The following is a 20,902-nucleotide window of genomic DNA, read 5'->3' on the forward strand; positions in this document are numbered from 1 at the left end:
ACTCCTCCTCTTTAACTACAATGTCTGCATCAACCCGCTCCTTTGTGAAGATAGAGACAAAAAACTCATTAAGAACCCTGCCCACACTTCTGCACCCACGCATAAGTTTCCTTGTACAATCGGACAGGCCCTAGCCTTTCCTTAGTTATCCCCTTGCTCTTAATGTACTGATAACACACCTTTGGGTTTTCCTTGATTTTACTTGCCAACATTTTTTCATGTCCTCTCTTTGCTTTCTTAATTTCCTTTTGTACTTTAGAAAGCCTCAGAGTATAGAAAGTGCAGGGCTGAAGTAAAAGTTCTTTGTGATTGTCATCAGCTTTCTTTTTCTGCCTTATTTTACCCTGTATACTTCTAGATAATCAGGGGGCTCTAGATTGGCAGTACCACCCTTTTTCTTTGTGGGGACATGTCTACACTGTGTCTGTAGAATCTCGCTTTTGAATGTTTCCCACTGGTTTGCCACTGATTTTCCTTCAAGTAGCTGTATCCAGTCCACTTTCGCCAGATCACCTCTCAACTTCGCAAAATTTGCCTTTCCCCAATTTAGAACTTTTACTCCTGTTCTATCCTTGTCCTTTTCCATAATAATGCCAAATCTAACTGTATTAGGATCACTATTTCCAAAATGGTCACCCACTGCTACTTCTTTCACTTGTTCAGTTTCATTTCCCAAGAGTAAATCTAGAATTGCGCCCCCTCTCATTGGGCTTGTTATGTGCTAGCTAAAAAAAAATCTCTCGAATACAGTTCAGGCATTGTGTGCCCTTCACACTGTTTGTATCCCAGTTGATATTAGGGTAGTTCAAATCCCCAACTATTAGTTCCCTATTATTTTTGCACTCAGGAATTTGCTTACATATTTGTTCTTCTATCTCCCTCTCACTATTTGGGGTCTATAGTACACTCCTAGTAGTGTGACTGCTCCTTTTTTTATTTCTGAGCTCAACCCATATGGCCTCATTTGATATTTAGCATATTTCCCTCCTCACAACTGTAATTGATTCTTGAACCAATAATGCTACACCCTCTCCTTTTTTATCCCCCTCTCTATCCCACCTGAAAACTCTAAATCCAGGGATGTTGAGCTGCCATTTTTTCCCCTCTTTAAGCCAAGTTTTGTTATAGCAATGATATCATGCTGCCATGTGTCTATCTGGGCCCTCAGCTCATCAGATTTGTAATACTCCTTGCATTTAAATAAATATCTTTTAACACTCTCAAATTCCTGTGCTGTACACTTTTTAAACCTTTGCTTCTTCTGTCCTTCAGAGTCACTCACTAATTTTATGCCTCCCATTCCCTGCCCTGAATTTGTTCTATCTGAAACTGCCCTCAGGTTCCCATTCCCCTGCCAAACTAGTTTAAACCATCTCCAACAATACTAGCAAACTTTCCTTCAAGGATATTCATCCCAGTCTTGTTCAAGTGTAGACCGCCCAGCTTGTACAGGTCCCACCTTCCCCAGAACTGGTCCCAATGCCTCAGAAATCTAAAGCCCTGCACCATCTCTCCAGCCAAGCATTCATCTGGTGTATTCTCCTATTTCTATACTCACTAACACATGGTCCTGGGAGTAATCCGGAGCTTACTATCTTTGAGGTCCTGCTTGCTAATTTCTTTCCGAACTCTCTAAACTTAGCCTGCAAGATCTTATCCCTTTTTCTATCCATATTGTCGGTATCAATGTGGACCATGACCTCTGGCTGTGCACACTCACCCTCCAGAATGCTCTGTAGCTGTTAAGTGATATCCATGACCCTTGCACCAGGGAGGCAACATACCATCCTGGAATCACGTCTGCGATCACAGAAATGCCTGTCTGTTCCCCTAACTATTGAATCCCCTTCCATTTTTGCTCTTCTGTCTTTTATCCTCCCTCCCTGCACAGCTGAGCCACCCATGGTACTCTGGTCATGACTCTCTCTGCACTCTCCAGAGGAACCCTCTCTTCCATTGGTACTCAGGACTGAATACTGGTTGGAAAGTGGGATGCCCTCTGGGGACTCCCGCACAACCTTCCTTGTCCTTCTGGTCTGTCTAGCAGCCACCCACCCCCTCTCTGCCTGCACTCTTTTAAGCTACGGGGTGACCACCTCCCGAAACGAGCTATCCACATATCTCATCCTCGCAAATGCACCTCAGTGACTCCAGCTGCTCGAGTTCCAAGATTCGGCGCTTGGGTTATTGCATTTTGTGGCACTTTCTGCACATGTAGTTGCCCAGGAGATGGGCAGGGTCCTGGAGACCCCACATGGCACAGGATGCTCATTCAACGGGTGTGAGCAGCCCTGCCTTGCCTCAAGTTATTCATTTACTGCACCAAAATTGGAAGTTAAATAAACACAATAAAATGGTTATAAATAAAATGAACCACCTACCGACTACTGGCATTTCAGCTTCTACTTAGACATAAATGTAGGTGAAAAAGTAAAAAATCAGCAGAAAAAAGAAAAAGTAGTAAAATACCCACCAGATACTCCAACTCACTGCCTGTGCCTCGCCGCTCTCTCCCTCTCTTACTGTTTGTAGCTCCGAAGTCTCAACCAGCCAATCACCCACCTGCTTTCCTGTGATGTCCACTTACCAAAACCAATCTACCTTCCCACTATTAATATACCCTACCAATACTAAAATGTTACCTCAGTAATAAACCTTACTGCTTTAAAATAAAAAAAAACAGTAGACACACCAGCTTTTCCCTTCTGCTTGTGTGCTTTAATTGTAAGGTAGTTTCATAAATTTTAATGTTAACATTTTTTCTAATTTGTAACTATTTACACACGCACTCTAACAGTGTACTAACCCAGCTTTTTACAAATATTCCCGAACAGCAGTTACTCACCAACCAATCACCTTACAGCTTTCCTGTGATGACACTGTTCACTATTTTTCAAACTCAGGCACACCTGGACTCCTGTCCACAGCAGCGGACAGGCAAGTACTGTAGACCACGATCCTTGGGCTTTATTTAACTGCTTCCCGCTCCAGGTTCCTCCCACAGGTCCGCTCCTCTCCTGGAAGGCGAGTGCATTCCCAGAGTCTGGCCCCAAGGACCCTGTAGTTGTGCCACAAGAAGTTTAAATGACTTCACATGGGTATTCTAGGTCAGCAAATGCATCTTTGTATGACATCTCCTACCCTCTGCTCCACCAACCTCTCAATGCACCACATCCCAACAGCAGCCCCTCCCCTCCCATTCAGGACTCTGGCTTAACATCCAGATACTCCTCCTCACCCTCAAACACATTCCAACGATGCAAGCCTCACACCCTGCTCCTCGTCATGTTGCAGACTCAGAGGCACTGCAACTGCAGCCTCCATGTTACAGGCTTTGTGTGGATGGTTCACCAGATCCTCTGCCCTCCCTGTGAGAATGCAGCAGCACTTCCTGCTAAATCCTGGAATTCACCACACCACCTCCAAAAACACTCCACAGTACTTCCAGTCACTTTTCAATAGCAGAAGTTATTATACCATACCTAAGCAGGCTTCACTCCCACCTTCAGTACTTAAAGTTAAGTTGCACTTCCTTCTCTGCCTGCAACTGGCTAGTACAGCCTCCCATTCTAACTGGTTTACTCTTTGGCTGTACCTATAAAGCCGAACTTCTGCACCTGCTGGGTAAAAGTTCTTACAGAACAAAGAACCAAATTGAAGGAACAGAAAGACTGCTCCTCCTAAAAAGACAGACAGTTTCTGCAGAAACAGATTAATACAAGGCTGTCTTCTACAGCTATTACAACTAACTGCTGCTTATCCAGCGCTAGCCAACTTGAGGGGTGCAGAACCCTATTATTATAACTTAATTTTAAAGGGAGGACCCCTGACATACACATAACCCAATCAGGATGACACTGGTGCCAGAAAGCTTCGTGCACTCCCACCCACCTACCCTTCTGCCAATCAAACCTGATAAATGTGCAGTCCTGTGGCTCTCAGTCGCTGGACCATGGATTGTGCCACCAGTGACTGACTATGACTGCAAGTTTTACGACCCCTCCTACTGATCTTACATTTGTCAAGAGGCTTCATCCACACAAATAGAGGAACGCAACAAGTTCACGTTCCATTAGGTGTTCCGCCAGAGGCCTGCTAGGAATAATGGGGCTTTACACTAGTAATAAATGTCCATAGTATAAACACAAACCTTTCTAGTGCAATTAACCTAGAAGCTTTATAGCTATAATTATTTAAAATCGATCTTAGCTTCAAAGACTTTATGGCCAAAAAGTCTGGGTGATGGTTTAAACTAGTTGACAATTTGTGTTTGCTAAAAGCCTTTCCCCAGCATTCAGTTCAACTGCTGAACTCCCTTTTATACACATTTTAGGGCATTTCTCTCACAAATCTTGAAAGCACCATTCAGCAATTTACAGCACATTGTCCCTACAACAGCCAAGCCCACAAGGATCAGTTTTGAGACTCCACATATTGATTCTCATGCAGTCTTAAAAGGAGGAAACTAAGTCATGCAAGTGAAAAGGTCAGTGTATAACCCCTTCCAGTCTCCTACACAGCAACATCCTTCTCCCCAGTGCAGTTCAAGTTTGACAATCATCCAATCCTGTCCTTTCACTCGTCACTGGAAACGTGTCGAAGACCAGCAGCATTAGGTTTCCACCTGAAATCATGCCAAAGTTTCACAAGAGCTCATCATCATTTTGGATGGAGATTGGTTGGCACCTGATCCAAAGCAAGCGTATCTAGGAGTGACTCTGGACCACACACTTGCCTACAAGGATCAGCTCACTGAGGTGGCCTCAAATATCAAGGGCAGAAACCGCCATCTACACAAGTCTGCTGGCTCAACTCGGGGCACTCATGTGTAAACATTGCTCAGCTCATTTGTAGCTCTCCATTACAGAGTTGGAGGATATTGCCCTCCTGTGTCATTGAACTCTTCCCACACAAATCTAGTTGATGTACAATTAAATCAAACAATGAGACAAATAACAGGGACTATGACACCAACAAATATTGAATGGTTACCAATTCTCTTGAATATAGGTCCTCCTAACATCAGGTGTCATATTGCAGCATCTCCTTGGGAAAAGGGGCAGTGTTAGGTCCACACAATTCTGTGGGGCCACCAAGTGAATGCAGTGAAAAGAAATCTAGGCAATCATATCATTGTCCAGTAAAATGTAGAGGCCCTCAAGGCAAATGCCGGTCCTGCTCGAGAAAATCCACAACTGCCTCTTAGGAACATAGAAACATAGAAAGAGTAGTAGGCCATTCCGCCCGTCGAGCCTGCTCCACCATTCAATTACATCATGGCTGATCATCTAGCTCAATGCCACTTTCCCGCACCAAAGATATACCAGAGGTTCCTCACCAGCAGACCACTAACCAATCTGCACAATGCTACCAACTATCGCCATGACAAAAGCGCATTATGGCCAACAGAATGGGGACAAGCAGCTTCCTCTGTTTAAAAAAAAAACACAACTCCTTCCACACCCTCCAGCCTGATCAGAGGCTGCCACATCATCCCTGGTGCAAGCTCAACCGTTTTAGTCATGGGGAGTGCAGGGCGAGGTGGGGACTGAGGAACAGAACGCGTGTAGCTGCAGTGCAGTTGAGGGCAGCATACGTCTACTGAATGCCTATTTGTTTAATGCTGGTCGACCAGGGGAACCTTCCAGACTCTGAGGTGCTGGCCCTGAGACTACATGATGGTTCAATAAAAAACCTGCAATTACATTCTGCCTTTCATAACCTCAGGATGTCCCAAAACACCTTCAGCCAATGAAGTACTTTTGAAGTCACTGTTGTAATGGAGGAAATGTGGCAATTTAGGCACAGCAAGCTCCCACAAACAGCAATATCAATGACCAAATCATGTATATTTAGTGATGTTGGTTAAGGGTTTTTTTTAAAAATTCTGTCATGGGATATGAGCGTCGCTGACAAGGCCAGCATTTATTGCCCATCCCTAATTGCCCTTGAGAAGTTGGTGGCGAGTTACATTCTTGAACCGCTCGTAGTCAGTGAGGTCAAAGTACTCCCATAATGCTGTTAGGTGGGAGGCTTCATGCCAGGTGGTCCATCCAGTTTTATTCTTTAGACATTTTTGTACCAGTTTGATACAATTGAGTGGCTCGTTAGGCCATTTTGGAGGGGAATTAAGAATCATCTACATTGTGGTTGGCTTGGAGTCATATGTAAGCCGGAATGGGTAAGGATGGCATATTTCCTTCCTTAAAGAACATGAGTGAACCAGATGGGTTTTTAAATGACCATCTGGTAGTTTCATGGTCACCATTATTGAGATTAGCTTTGCATTACAATTTAATGAATTTAAATTCCCCAGCTGCCATGGTGGGATCGGAACTGAAGCATCTGGATTATTAGTCCAGGCTTCTGGATTACTTGTCTAATAACATAACCACTATGCTACCGTACCTGCTTAATATTGACCAGGACACCAGGGCAAATGTCCCTGCTCCTACCAACAAACATACGAACTAGGAGCAGGAGTAGGCCATTCAGCCCCTCGAGCCTGCTCCACCATTTGATAAGATCATGGCTGATCTGAGTAGCCTGAACTCCACTTTCCTGTCTGCCTCCCAGAACATTTGATTCCCTTGTCGATCAAAAATCTGTCTAACTCAGCCTTGAATATATTCAATGACCCAGCCTCTACTGCTCTCTGAGAAAGCAAATTCCAAATACTAAATGACCCTCAGAGAAAAATATTTCTCATCTCCATCTTAAATGGGAGATCCCTTATTTTTAATTCTCCTAGTTCTAGTCTTGCCCATAAGTGGAAACATCCTTCCAGCATCCACCCTGTCAAGTCCCTCAGGATCTTATATGCTTCAATAAGATCACCTCTCAATCTTGTAAACGCCAATGGATAAAGGCCCAACCTGTTCAACCTTCCCTCACAAGATAAGCCCTTCATCCCTGGAATCAGTTGAATGAACCTGCTCTGAACTGCTTCTAATGCAACTATATCCTTTAAGTAAGGAGACCAAAACTGCAAACAGTACTCCAGATGTGGTCTCACTAAGGCCCTGTACAGCTGTAGCAAAACTTCCTACTTTTATATTCCCTTTGCAATAAACATTCCATTTGCCTTTCTAATCACTTGCTGTACTTGCACACTAACCTTGTGTGAATCCTGTACCAGGGCACGAATGGTGCAATGGGATCTCATTTGAAAGACGGCTAAAGCACGGATGATGCTTTCCTAAGCCCCTTAACATTTTGACTCAATATAGCTCTCTATTGTATCTATTTTGAATTCCGTCCCCCGCCCCAATCTTTCTTATATAACTTGAACATTTGCAAATATTGGAAACGAAACCGAGAAGTTTCACCCAATCAATCTATTACAACAGGTGTCCTACTTTTGCACTTTGGACCAAAACAAGAAAATGGACAACAGAAAAAAAATCAGATTGATTACCTCAAAAGGGGAGCAGTAATGGCCCCAACAAACAATGAGTCATGTATGCAGATGTGTATCTCTTTTTTTTAAAAAAAGGAAAAAAGTTACATTTTCAATAATAACTACACCAGAATTCACCAGCTCCTTATTTAAAATTACTACAGATAAAAAAAATTCCCCAATTCAGATGAACAGGGACCATTGAAATTAAAATTCTGCTTAGAATCAGAGGCCATTTGGTCCGTGGTGCCTGCCCTTCTCTCTGAATGAGCTCTCCCTTTACTCACATTCTCCTGTCCTATACTGTCCCCATATCCTTTTAAATTGTTCAAACACATATCCATCTCCCTTTGATGGATTCTGCTTCCACTGCTGTTTCTGGTAGGTCATTCTGTCCCAACAATTTGTGTAAAATTAAATTTCCTTCTCATTTCACCCTCTGATCTTTTAGTGATAACCTAAAATTTATGCCCCATCTAGTTATCGCCTCAACAGCCAATAGTTTTTCCAGTTTACCTTATCAAAGCTCGTTTGGAACACCACTTTCAAACCTCCTGCTAATGTCATGTATTCCAAGAGTAAAAAGCCTCCATTTCACTCATTTCCTCTAAAAACTAAGCCTCTTATCCTAGTACATTTCTTCCCAACCCCCTCCACATCATTGATAAACTGGTTACAATATTCTAACTCCAGCCTAAGCTTCGTTGCTTATCTGACTCTATGTTGTTCAGTACTCTACATGTCCTGTGTAGCTTTAAAACATTTGTTCCACTTTTCAGAGAGTTGAAAATTTACCACAGTATTACACCCTCTGGAGGCTGAAAGCTCTATGAAATTGTGTATGACCAAGCCTGTGCTGCTCATGGTTAATGTAGCACTTGTAGTCATGGAATGAGAATCTGCAGCTGATTCTCGTATTGATAGTGACCAGGTTTCGCCCCCATTGTCTCATTACTATTCCCTTCCTTCCTGAATATGTTAACTGTTGGGAGGGGGGGAAGTTGAACAGGTGGGGGTGTACTGATGCAGCACGATCACTTATATAGATTCCTTTATTCCAGTAAGTGTCTGTACTTCATGTTAATCTGCCAATTTACAACGGAGAGAAACTGGGGTCTCATTTTCACAATGGTTCTCCAAATCACTATTGCAATTTTGGCAGAAGACCAGAGGAAGCCCTGGAGAAACAGCTTAGCCTTCCCTTTGCAATTATCATCTGACAATGTATCAATGAGACAATCGGTTTGGGGAGACTGGTCCAGTCACAGCATTCAAGATGGGAGATTTGTAAGAGGGACTGAACTATTGAAAGTTAAAACTTGAACATAGTTGTTCCCTCAGAATACTTTTCCCAAACAGCCACCTTCATGTATGCCGTACATGGTGAGTGTAGGCAGTATATTGGGAGCGTGGGAACAGACAGGAGTAGGCCATTTAATTAGATCATGGCTGATCATCTATCTCAATGTCACTTTCCCACACTGTCCCATCTCCCTTGATGTCATTAGTATCCAGGAAGCTATTGATTTTGGTCTTGAATGTACTCAATGATTGAGTTTCCACAGCCCTCTGGGGTAGAGAATTCCAAAGAATTACCACCCCCGAGAAAAGAAATTTTTCCTCATCTCAGTCTTAAGTGGCCTGCCCCTTTTTCTGAGACGAGGTTCCCTGGTTCTAGACTCACCAGCCAGAGAAACATAGAATCGCAGAATAATACAGTGCAGAAGAGGCCCTTCGGCCCATCAAGTCTGCACCGATGCATTAAAGATACCTGACCTGTCTGCCTAATCCCATTTGCCAGCACTTGGCCCATAGCCTTGAATGTTATGACATGCCAAGTGCTCATCCAGGTACTTTTTAAAGGATGTGAGGCAACCCGCCTCTACCACCCTCCTAGGCAGGGCATTCCAGACCATCACCACCCTCTGGGTAAAAAGGTTCTTCTTCAAATCCCCCTTAAACCTCCTGCCCCTCACCTTAAACTTGTGTCCCCTCATAACTGACCCTTCAACTAAGGGGAACAGCTGCTCCCTATCCACCCTGTCCATGCCACTCATAATCTTGTACACCTCGATCAGGGTCACCCTTCAGTCTTCTCTGCTCCAGTGAAAACAACCCAAGCCTATCCAACCTCTCTTCATAGCTTAAATGTTCCATCCCAGAAACATCCTATCTATATCCACCCTGTCATGCCTGTAAGAATTTTTAAAGTTTTAATGCGATCACCTCTTATTCTTCAAAACTCTAGAGAATACAGGCCCAGTTTCTGCAATCTCTCCTCATAAGACAATCCCGCCATCCCAGGGATTAGTCTGATGAACCTCTGTTGCACTCCCTCTATGGTAAGTATATCCTTCCTTAGATGAGACGACCAAAACTATACACAATACTCCAGGTGCAGTCTCACTAAGGATCAATACAATTGCAGCAAGACCTCTTTACTCTTTGGGCGGCACAGTGGGGCAGTGGTTAGCACCGCAGCCTCACAGCTCCAGTGACCTGGGTTCGGTTCTGTGTACTGCCTGTGTAGAGTTTGCAAGTTCTCCGTGACCACGTGGGTTTTCGCTGGGTGCTCTGGTTTCCTCCCACAGCCAAAGACTTGCAGGTTGATAGGTAAATTGGCCATTGTAAATTGCCCCCAGTGTCAGTGGGTGGTGGGGGTGTGGTCGGGAATATGGGACTAATGTAGGATTAGTATGAATGGGTGGTTGTTAGTTGGCACAGACTTAGTGGGCCAAAGGGCCTGTTGCAATGCTGTATCTCTATGACTCCTGTACTCAAATCCCTTTGTGATGAAGGCCAACATTTGCCTTCCTGCTTGTTGCACCTGCATACTAGCTTTTAGTGACTCATGAACAAGGACACCCAGGTCCCTTTCAACATTAACACTTCCCAACCTCTCACCATTTAAAAAATACTCTGCCTTTCTGTTTTTTTCTACCAAACATCTGCCATGTTCTTGCCCACTCACTTAGCCTGCCCAAGTCCCCTTGAAGCCTCCTTGAATCCGCCTCACAACTTATATTCCCACCTAGTTTTGTCATCAGCAAATTTGGAAATATTACATTTGGTGCCCACATCCAAATCATTTATGTAGATTGTGAACAGTTGTGGCCCAAGCACAGATCCTTGCGGTACCCGACTAGTAACAACCTGCCATCCTGAGAATGACCCATTTATTTCTATTTTCTGTCTGTTAACCAATTCTTGATCCATACCAGTATATTACTCCCAATCCCTTGTGCTCTCATTTTGTTTACTAACCTCCTGTGTGGATCTTTATCAAATGCCTTTTGAAAATCTAAATACACCACATCCACGGATTCTCATTTATCTATGCTACAAGTAACATCTTCAAAAGAAATCTAATCCTGTTATCTCACCAGGTCAACAGGTGGATGAAGAGGCCGGAAAACGGGCATGAAAATAATCGCTTACCAATGCAGATTTCCAAAAATATCATTCAGGGAATGAAGTCCTGAAAGAAATTTTGCAAACTACATTTTGTTTGTTTCAAGTGAGCAACGCTGCAATATAAACTACTTCAAAAGGCATGAACGTCAAGTCCAAAAGTAACACATTTTCACTGTTGTCCACTGTTTGCCAAACCCTTGATGTGGAGGGCACTTGCCCTTTTAAAACTGTTGCACCTGCAGTCAGACAGAAGGGGAAGTCTAAAAACTCAAGATGCTGATACCAGGAGGAATCTAAAATTTTCATCAATGCTTCAATTATCAGCAGTGCATCAATGTCTCTTAATTAAGTTATTAGGAGCTTGGTCCAGCTGTAGGAGCTGATCAATGAAGTCAATTAAGATGTTCTTGGCCCAGTCTACTTCTAGTGGCATGTTTTGAAGGCCAGGTGCAGCATAGTTCGCTGCTGTGACAAGATGTCCTTTATTCGACCATTTAAATGTTGGAGCGTCTTCCTTTAAATCAACTGATGACTGCCAGCTCAGAGTGGGGGATCAAACAAACTTACAGGCAGTGCATTCTTTTCACATCACCAAACACTACCCAGAACAAAACCCTTTGTAGAAAAAGGAGTGCAATGACTTGAAGCCAATGAAATTTTGTGCATAACTCCAATGTACTGCTGCTTTCTTTTAAAAACAAAACAAATCATGGCCTGCTAATATTAACTGGCTTGTTAATGAGTTGCAAAATATTCCAGAGACCTTCATTTCTGCAAACACTTTCTTGTTATTCATTTGTGGGGTGTGGGCATCACTGCCAAGGCCAACATATACTGCCCATCCCTAATTGCCCTTGAGAAGGTGGTGGTGAGCTGCCATCCATCTAGTGTAGGTACACCCACAGTGCTATCAGGGAGTTCCAGGATTTTAACCCAGCGACTGTGAAGGAACGGCGATACAGTTCCAAGTCAGGATGGTGTGTGACTTGGAGGGGAACTTGCAGGTGGTGGTGTTCCCATTAACCTGCTGCCCTTGTTGTTCTGGATGGTAGAGATCATGGCTTTGGAAGGTGCTGTCGAAGGAGGATCGGGGCGTTGCTGCAATGCATCTTGTAGCTGGTACACACTGCTGCCTCTGTGTACTGGGAGTGAATGCTTAAAGGTGATAAAGGGTAAAGGTCTGCTCAGGTCTGCAAATCATACCCGACCCGAGCCCAACAGAACCCCATCTGACCCCGAGCCCGATCCGGTCCAAGTCCTTCCATTTTTTCCCGCACCTGACTATCAGTTAACCTACCTTCTGTTTTTTTTTTTAAAACTTTGTTTCTTACCTGCACAAGCTTAAAAGAACTTTAAAAAAAAAACACCTTTAAAGTCCAAAAAGTAACTTAACATTAGAGTCACTTACCTGAGGTGGTGATAGAGCATGTCTAATCCGGCCCGACCCAACCCCGAATGCCGGACCCAGATGTGCAACCTGACCCAAATCCGACACGTCGTCAAGTCCCGTCGGGTTCGGATCGGGTAGCAGGCCTTTAGTGAAGGGGGTGCCAATCAAGCAGGAGCTTTGTCCTGGATGGTGTTGAGTGTTGCTGAAGCTACACTCCTCCAGGCAACTGGAGTGTATTCCACCACACTCCTGACTTGTGCCTCGTCGATGGTGGACAGGCTTTGGGGAGTCAGGAGGTGAGTTACTCGCCGCAGGATCCCCAGCCTCTGACCTGCTTTTGTAGCCACAGCATTTATATGGCTGGTTCAGTTAAGTTTCTGGTCCATGGTGACCCCAAGGACGTTGGTGGTGGGGGAATTCGTGATTATTAGATTCTCTCTTGTTGGAGATGGTCATCACCTGGCACTTAAGTGGCAAATGACATTCGTGCCACATATCATCCCAAGCCTAAAAGTTGTCCAGGTTTTGCTGCATGTGGGCAGTGACTGCTTTGGTATCTGAGGAATTGCAAATAGTACTGAACATCATGCAATCAGCAGCAAACATTCATACTCTGACCTTATAACAGAGATAATTGAAGCAGCAGCTTCGGATGGTTGGGCCTAGGACACTGCCCTGAAGAACTCTGCAGCGATGTCCTGGGACTGAGATGTTTGGCCTCCGACAACCACAAACATCTTCCTTTGTGCAAGGTAGGATCCCAACCTGTGGAGACTTTTCCCCGATTCCCATTGACTTCAATATTGCCAGGGCTCCTTGATGCCACACTCGGTCAGTCAAATGCTGCCTTGATGTCAAGGGCAGTCACTCTCACCTCACCCCTGGAATTTAGATCTTTTGTCCATGTTTGAACCAAGGCTGTAATGAGGTCTGGAGCCAAGTGGCCCTGGCAGACCCCAAACTGAGCACCGGCATTTTCTGGGTTTGCAGGTTATTTGCTGAGTAAGTGCCGCTTGATAGCAGCAACAACACCTTCCATCACTGTGCTGATTGAAAGTAGACTGATGTGGCAGTAATTTGTCTGTTTGGAGTTGTCCTGCTATTTGGGAACAGGGCATACCTGAGCAATTTTGCTTAATCAAGTAGATGCCAGTGTTGTAGCTGTACTGGAACAGCTTGGCTAGGGGCACAGCTAGTTCTGGAGCACAAGTCTTCAGTACTACAGCCCAGATGCTGTCTGGTCCCACAGCCTTTTCTGCATTCAGTGCCTTCAGCCATTTCTTGATATCACGTGGAGTGAATCAAATTGGTTGAAGACTGACATATGTGATGCTGGGGATCCCAGGAGGAGGTCAAGATGGATCATCCACTCAGCACTTCTGGCTGAAGATGGTCACAAATGCTTTAGCCTTGTCTCTTGCACTGATGTGCTGGGCTCCCCCATCATTGAGGATGGGGATATTTTTGGAGCCTCCTCCTCCAGTTAATTGCCCACCACCATTCAGGAGGGGGTGTGGCAGGACTGCAGAGCTTAGATCGGATTTGTTGGGTGTGGGATTGCTTGCTCGCTCTATAGAATGCTGCTTCTGCTGTTTAGCATGCATGTGTCCTGTGTTGGAGCTTCACCAAGTTGGCACCTCATGTTTAGGCATGCCCTCCTGCACTCTTCATTCAACCAGGGTAGGTCCCTTGTCTTGATGGTAATGGTCGAGTGAGGGATATGCCAGGCCACGAGGTCCCAGATGAATGCAATTCTGCCGCTGCTCACAGCCCACAGCACCTCATGGATGCCCAACTTGGAGTCGCTTGATCTGTTCCGAGTCAATCCCATTTAGTATGGGGGTAGTGCCACACAACACATTGGAGGGTATCCTCAATGGTGTCCGGAGTCAATATTGACGACTCCCAGGGCCACTTCTCGCGATGGTATACCACTGTACTGCAACCTCTGGGACAGGGGGACATGACATACCCAGGGATGGTGATGGAGAAGTCTGGTACATTGCATGCAAGGTATGATGTGGTGAGTATGACTATGCCAAGTTGTTGCTTGACCAGTGGGACAACTCTCCCAATTTTGGCACAACGTCCCAGACATTAGTGAGGAGAACTTTGCAGGTTGACTGGGCAGGATGTACCTTTGTAGTTTTCAGTGCCTCGGTTGATGCCGGGTGGTCTGTCCGGCTTTATTCTTATTCAACTTTTCAGCACCGGTTTGATACAACAGAGTGCCTTGCTAGGCCATTTCAGAGGGCAGTTAAGAGTCAACCACAATCCTGTGGGGCTGGAATCAGATGTGGGCCAAACCCAGTAAGGACAGTATATTTCCTTCCCTGAAAGATATTAGTGAACTAAATGGGTTTTTACAACAATCTGGAAGTGCTGAGCAGAGAATGTGATATCTGCCAGTAAAGAGCTGGGGATTGGTGGGAGGGTGGAAAGCAAGAAGAAGAAATTCTTCGGAACCAGTTGACAGCCAGGTACAGAGAACATTGCATCATAAGACTGTGGCTTCAATTCCCACTCCAGGGAAAAGAAAAAAGGGTGACACGCCAGTGCTGTACTGAGTCAGTGCTGTACAGTCGGAGATGCAGCCTTTCAAATGCAATGTTAAACAGAGGTCGTGTCTCCCCTCTTAGTTGGGTATAAAAATCCCATGGCACTATTTTTAAGATGAGGAGGAGAGTTCTCCCCAATGTCTTGGTCAATAGTTATCCCTCAAATCAGCGTCAATAAAAAAAAAAAGAGATTATCTGGTCATTTATTTCATTTCAGTTTGCGGGATCATGTCGCGTACAAATTCACCGCCGCATTTCCCACCTCAAGAGTATATAATTGACTGTCAAGTGCTTTGGTACATCTGGAGGTCATGCAAGACACTATATAAATATAAGCTCTTTCAGCTCTTTCTTGGCAGAGTACTGCAAACAAGCTAGAAGAACAAGTTCAGACCATACAGCGCCTTGAGGCTGCTCTGTCATTCAATACTATCATGGCTGATCTTGGGCCCACTGCCCAGATCCCTTGAATTCCGAGACCCAAAGAACTGTCTGTATCTCAGAGCTTTAAATGTATTCAACGATGGAGCATTCACAAAAGAATTCCAAAGATTCACAACCCTTTGAGTGAAGAAATTTCTCCTCATCTCAGTCCTAAATGATCAGCCCCTTATCCTGAAACTGTGCCCCTCTTGCCCCCCCCATGTCCTAGATTCCCCAGCCAGGGGAACAACCCCTCAGTGTCCACCCTGTCAAGTCCCTTCAGAATCTTGTATGTTTCAATGAGATCACCTCTCATTCTTCTAAACTCTAGAGCGTATAGACTCAATTTACTCAGCCTGTTAGCATAGGACAACACTTTCATCCCAGGGACCAATCTCCTGAACCTTCATTGTACCACCTCCAATGCAAGTATATCCTTCCTCAAATATGGAAACCAAAACTGCACACAGTACTCCAGGTGTGGTCTCACCAACGCCCTGTACAATTGTAGCAAGACCTTTTGATTCTTGGACTCCAGTCCTTTGCAATAAAAGCCAACATGCCATTTGTCTTCCTAATTGCTTGCTATACCTGCATGCTAACGTTGTGCTCCTTGTACCACCCATATCTGTCTGAACATGAACATTTACAAGTTTCACGCCTTTTAAAAAATATTCTGCTTTTCTGTTCTTACTACCAAAAGTGAAAACCTCACATTTTCCCACATTATACTCTATCTACCACTCATTTAATCTGCCTATAACTCTTTGCAGCCTCTGTGTCCTCCTCACAGCTTGCATTCCCACCTAGCCTTGTTTCATTAGCAAACTTAAATACATTACACTCTGTCTCTTCGTCTAAGCCATTAATATAGATTGTAAATAGCAGACGCCCCAGTACTGACTCTTGTGGCACTTCATTAGACATTGCCTGCCAACTTCAAAATGCCTGGTCTATCCCTACTTTTTGCTTCCTGTCTGTTAACCAATCTTCTATCCATGCCAATAGATCACCCCCAACTCCATAAGCCTTGTCTTGTGTATTAACCTTTTGTGCAGCACCTTATCGAATGCCTTTTGGAAATCCAAGTAGACAACACTAACTAGTTCTCCTTTATCTACCGGACTAGTTACATGCTCAAAAAACTAAAATTTGTCAAACATGATTTCACATTTGTAAAACCATGTTGACTTGATCTAATCATACTATGACTTGTAAGTACATGGTTAAGACTTCCTTAATAATAGATTCCATCACTTTCCCAACGACTGATGTCAGGCTAACTGGGCTACAGTTCCCAGTTTTCTCTCCCCCTCTTTTCTTCAATAGAAATGTTACATTTCCTAACTTGCAGTCCGCTAGCACGGTTCTAGAATTAAAGGAATTTGGAAAATCATAATCAGCACATCCACAATCTCTGCAGCTATATCTTTTAGAACCCTATGATGTAAGCCATCAGAGAATGTGTCAGATTTTAGTCACTTATTTTTCTCCAGTCCTTTTTCTCTGCTGATAGTCATTTCCTTAATTTCTTCACTCCTATTAGCCCCGAAGTCACCCCCTATTTCTGGTATGTAACTGGTGTCTTCTACTGTGAAGCCAGACAAAATATTTTTCAATGTCTCTGCCATTTCCTCATTTCCCATAATTTCTCTGGTCCCTGCTTCATTTAGCTACTCTCTTCCTTTTTATATACTTGTAAAAGCTCTTACAGTCTGTTTTTATGCTCCAGGCTAGTTTACTCTCATTGTTTTTTTTTTCCTCGTCAGCCCTTTGCTAGTTTTTAATACACCCCCAATCCTCAGGCTTACTACAATTCTTTACAACATTATAAACCTCTTCTTTTAATCTAATAGCATCCTTAAAGTCTTTGGCAAGCCACAGATGGATCTTCCCTCCAGAGTTTAGTTTTTTCAAAAATAAAATAGAATTTATGTTTGTTGAACATTTTGAATTGTTTCTTGAAATGTAATTTGAGTCATTTGATCATTTTTCATCTCGACCCAAACCGCTTCTACATCCTGGTTTCCTGAACTTAGGTCATCCCTCTCTATTGTGCTAATACCATCATTAATTAACAGAGGCACCCTCCAGCTTTTCCGAGCTTCCTGTCATGATCAGAGTCATTCAGCTGGAGGCCGAGCTGCAGACATTGTGATACATCAGGGAGGGGGAAAGCTAACTGGACACTTTGTTAGAGGCAGCCACACCCCCTTTGGATAGGGTCATCTGTTTTTAGTTTTAGAGATACAGCACTGAAACAGGCCCTTCGGCCCACCGAGTCTGTACCAACCATCAACCACCCATTTATACAAATCCTACACTAATCCCACATTCCTACCACATCCCCACCTGTCCCTATATTTCCCTACCACCTACCTATACTAGGGGCAATTTATAATGGCCAATTTACCTACCAACCTGCAAGTCTTTTGGCTTGTGGGAGGAAACCGGAGCACCCGGAAAAAACGCACGCAGACACAGGGAGAACTTGCAAACTCCACACAGGTAGTACCCAGAATTGAACCCAGGTCGCTGGAGCTGTGAGGCTGCGGTGCTAACCACTGCGCCGCCCTTGTCAGTGGTCAGGGACAGGAGGATGCGACAGCGAGCCAGGCAGGGGGATCAAGAAGGTGGGAGTGGAGCAGCCACCGCCCTTGAAATTGAGCAACAAGTTTCTTGCAGCTCCTGTGGACAAGAGCAAGGGCTGTTGTGTGTATGAGCAGACTGAGCATGGCACCATGGTACAGGAAGCTGTTCAAGCAGAGGGGAGCAAAAAGGAAAGTAGTGGTAGTAGGGGAAGAGTATAGGTGATGGGGTTTGACACTGTTCTCTGCAGCAAACAGCGAGAGTCTAGAAGGCTGTGTTGCCTGCCCGTTGCCATAGTTCAGGACATCTGCTCAGGACTAGAGAGGAACTTCCAGTGGGAGGGGGGGAGGATCCAGCTGTCATGGTCCATGTAGGTACCAATGAAATAGACAGGACAAGGAAAGACGTTCTGCACTGTCAGTACAAGGAGCTAGGCACCAAATTAAGCAGAACCTCAAAAGGTAATAATCTCTGGATTATTACCTGAGCCACGTACAAATTGGAGCAGGGCAAATAAAATTAGAGAAATGAATGCGTGGCTCAAAGATTGATGTGGTAGAAGTGGGTTCAGGTTCATGGGGCACTGGCAGCAAAACTGAGGAAAGTGGTGGCTGCACCGTTGGGACGGTCGACACCTGAACTGTCCTGGGACCAGTGTTCTAGCAAGCCACATAACTAGGGAAGTAGAGAGGGTTTTAAACTAAATAGTGTGAGCAAGAGATCAAATTTGGGAAGATGTGGTAAATCAAAGAGTAGAGACAAGGCAAGAGAGGAAGGTATTAATATGGGAAAAGATAAAGATAAAAGGAAGGGACAGTAATTAGAAGTCAGCAGACCAGGCTACAAAAATAATAAAAAAAAGGACAAAACTAAAGGCTCTGTATCTGAATGCACAAAGCATTCAAAACAAAACAGATGAACTGAGAGCGCAAACAGAAATAAATAAGTACGATCTGACAGCCATTACAGAGACATGGCTGCAGGATGGCATAGATTGGGACCTGAATATTGAAGGATAAAGGACATTTAGAAATCTTAGGAAGTTAGGAAAAAGGTGGAAAGATGGCTCTGTTAATTAATGATGGTATTAGCACAATACAGAGGGATGACCCAAGTTCAGGAAACCAGGATGTAGAAGTGGAATGGGTTGAGATGAGAAATGATAAAGGCAAGAAGTCACTCGTGGGAGTGGTGTATAGGCCCCGAACAGTAACCACATGGTAGGACAGGGTATAAAAGGAAGAAATAATGGGCGCTTGTCAGAAAGGTACAGTGATAATCGTGGGGGATTTTAATCTACATACAGGCTGGAAAAGTCAGATGTGCAAAGGTAGTCTAGATGAGTAGCTCATAGAATGTTTTCAGGATAGTTTCTTCGAACAGCATGTTCTGGAGCCAGAGAGCAGCTACACTAGACCTGGTATTGTGCAACAAGATAGGATTAATCCATGACCTCATAGTGAAGGTGCCTCTCGACAGCAACAATCATATGACTGAATTTTACTTTCAGTTTGAGGGAGAGAAGAGTGGGTCTAAGACTAGTATTTTAAACTTAAATCAGGACAATTATGAGGGCTTGAAAGCAGAGCTGAAATGAACTGGCAAAGTAGGTTAAAGAATAGATCAATAGAGATTCAGTGGCAGACATTTAAGGAACTATTTCAGAATACATTCAGAATACATAGATACATTCCAACGAGAAAGAAAAATTCCGAGCGGAGGACCCACCATCTGTGGCTAACTAAAAAAAAGTTAAAGATAGTATCAAACTTAAAGAATAAGCATATTATTGTGCAACGATGCATAGCAGGTCAGAAGATTGGACAGAATATAAAAAGCAAAGAGCGACTAAAAGTTTAATAAAGGAGGGAAAATTAGAGTACAAGAGACAGCTAGCTAGAAATATAAAAACAGATAGTAAGCATTTCTATAGATATTTTAAAAAGTTAACAGTGAGCGTTGGTCCTATAGAAAGTGAGTCTGGAGAATTAATAATTAATAAGGAAATGGCAGATGAATTGAACAGCTATTTTGTATCGGTCTTCACCATAGAGGATGCAAGTAATATTCCAGAAATAGCTATAAATCAGGAAACGGAAGGGAGGAACTCAAGAAAATTACAAATCACCAGGGAAGTGGTCCTGAACAAATTGTTGGAGCTGTGGGCTGACAAGTCCCTGGGTCCTGATGGGCTTCATCCAAGGGTCTTAAAAGTAGTGGCTAGTGAGGTAGTTGATGCGTTGGTTTTGATTTTCCAAAATTGCCTAGATTCGGGGAAGGTTCCATTGGATTGGAAAATAGACAAATGTAACTCCATTATTCAAAAAGGGAGGGAGACAGAAAGCAGGAAACTACAGGCCAGTTAGCTTAATATCCTTCATAGGGAAGGTGTTAGAAGCTATTATTAAAGATGTCATAGCAGGGCATTTAGAAAAATTCAAGTTAATCAGGCAGAGTCAACATGGTTTTGTGAAAGGGAATTTATGTTTAAAACCAATTTATTGGAGTTCTTTGAAGTAACATGTGCTGTGGTTAAAGGGGAACTACTGGATCCACTGTACTTCGATTTCCAGAAGGCATTTGATAAGGTACCACATCAAAAATGTGGCACCTTATCAAATGCCTTCTTAGTATGCAGGTACAGCAAGTAATTAGGAAAGTAATGGAATGTTAGCAATTATTGCGAGGGGAATTGAATACAAAAGTAGGGAGGTTATGCTTCAGTTATACAGGGCATTGGTGAGACCATGTCTGGAGTACTGTGTACAGTATTGGTCTCCTTATTTAAAGGAAGGATGTAAATGCATTGGAAGCAGTTCAGAGAAGGTTTACTAGACGAATACCTGGAATGGGTGGGCTGTCTTATGAGGAAAGCTTGGACAGGCTAGGCTTGTATCCGCTGGAGTTTAGAAGAGCAAAAAACGACTTGATTGAAACAAAGAAGATTCTGAGGGGTCTTGACAGGGTGGATGTGGAAAGGAGGTTTCCTCTTGTGGGAGAATCTAGAACTAGGGATCACTGTTTAAAAACAAGGCGTCTCCCGTTTAAGACAGAGATGAGGAGAAATCTTTTCTCGGAGGGTCATGAGTCTTTGGAAGTCTCTTCCTCAAAACGCAGTAGAAGCAGAGT

At 43.9% G+C, this 20,902-nt stretch overlaps 1 protein-coding gene across 10 annotated transcripts in view; it reads right to left on the reverse strand.

Annotated features, from left to right (window-relative positions):
- Positions 1–20,902, reverse strand: part of nrcama (neuronal cell adhesion molecule a) — a 475,148-nt gene that overhangs the window by 408,982 nt on the left and 45,264 nt on the right. Inside the window, exon 1 of one of the 10 annotated variants that reach the window (XM_068050996.1) lies at positions 2,850–2,922. The exons of 8 other annotated variants lie outside the window; for them this stretch is intronic. The gene's annotated coding sequence lies outside the window, so the exon portion shown is untranslated. Of the gene's footprint in view, positions 1–2,845; positions 2,923–20,902 lie in introns of those variants that run through there. One more of the 10 variants, XM_068050992.1, reaches the window with a different exon arrangement.

This window comes from Heterodontus francisci, chromosome 18 (genome assembly GCF_036365525.1).
Source record: "Heterodontus francisci isolate sHetFra1 chromosome 18, sHetFra1.hap1, whole genome shotgun sequence".
In the NCBI taxonomy this organism is placed as follows: Eukaryota; Metazoa; Chordata; class Chondrichthyes; order Heterodontiformes; family Heterodontidae; genus Heterodontus; species Heterodontus francisci.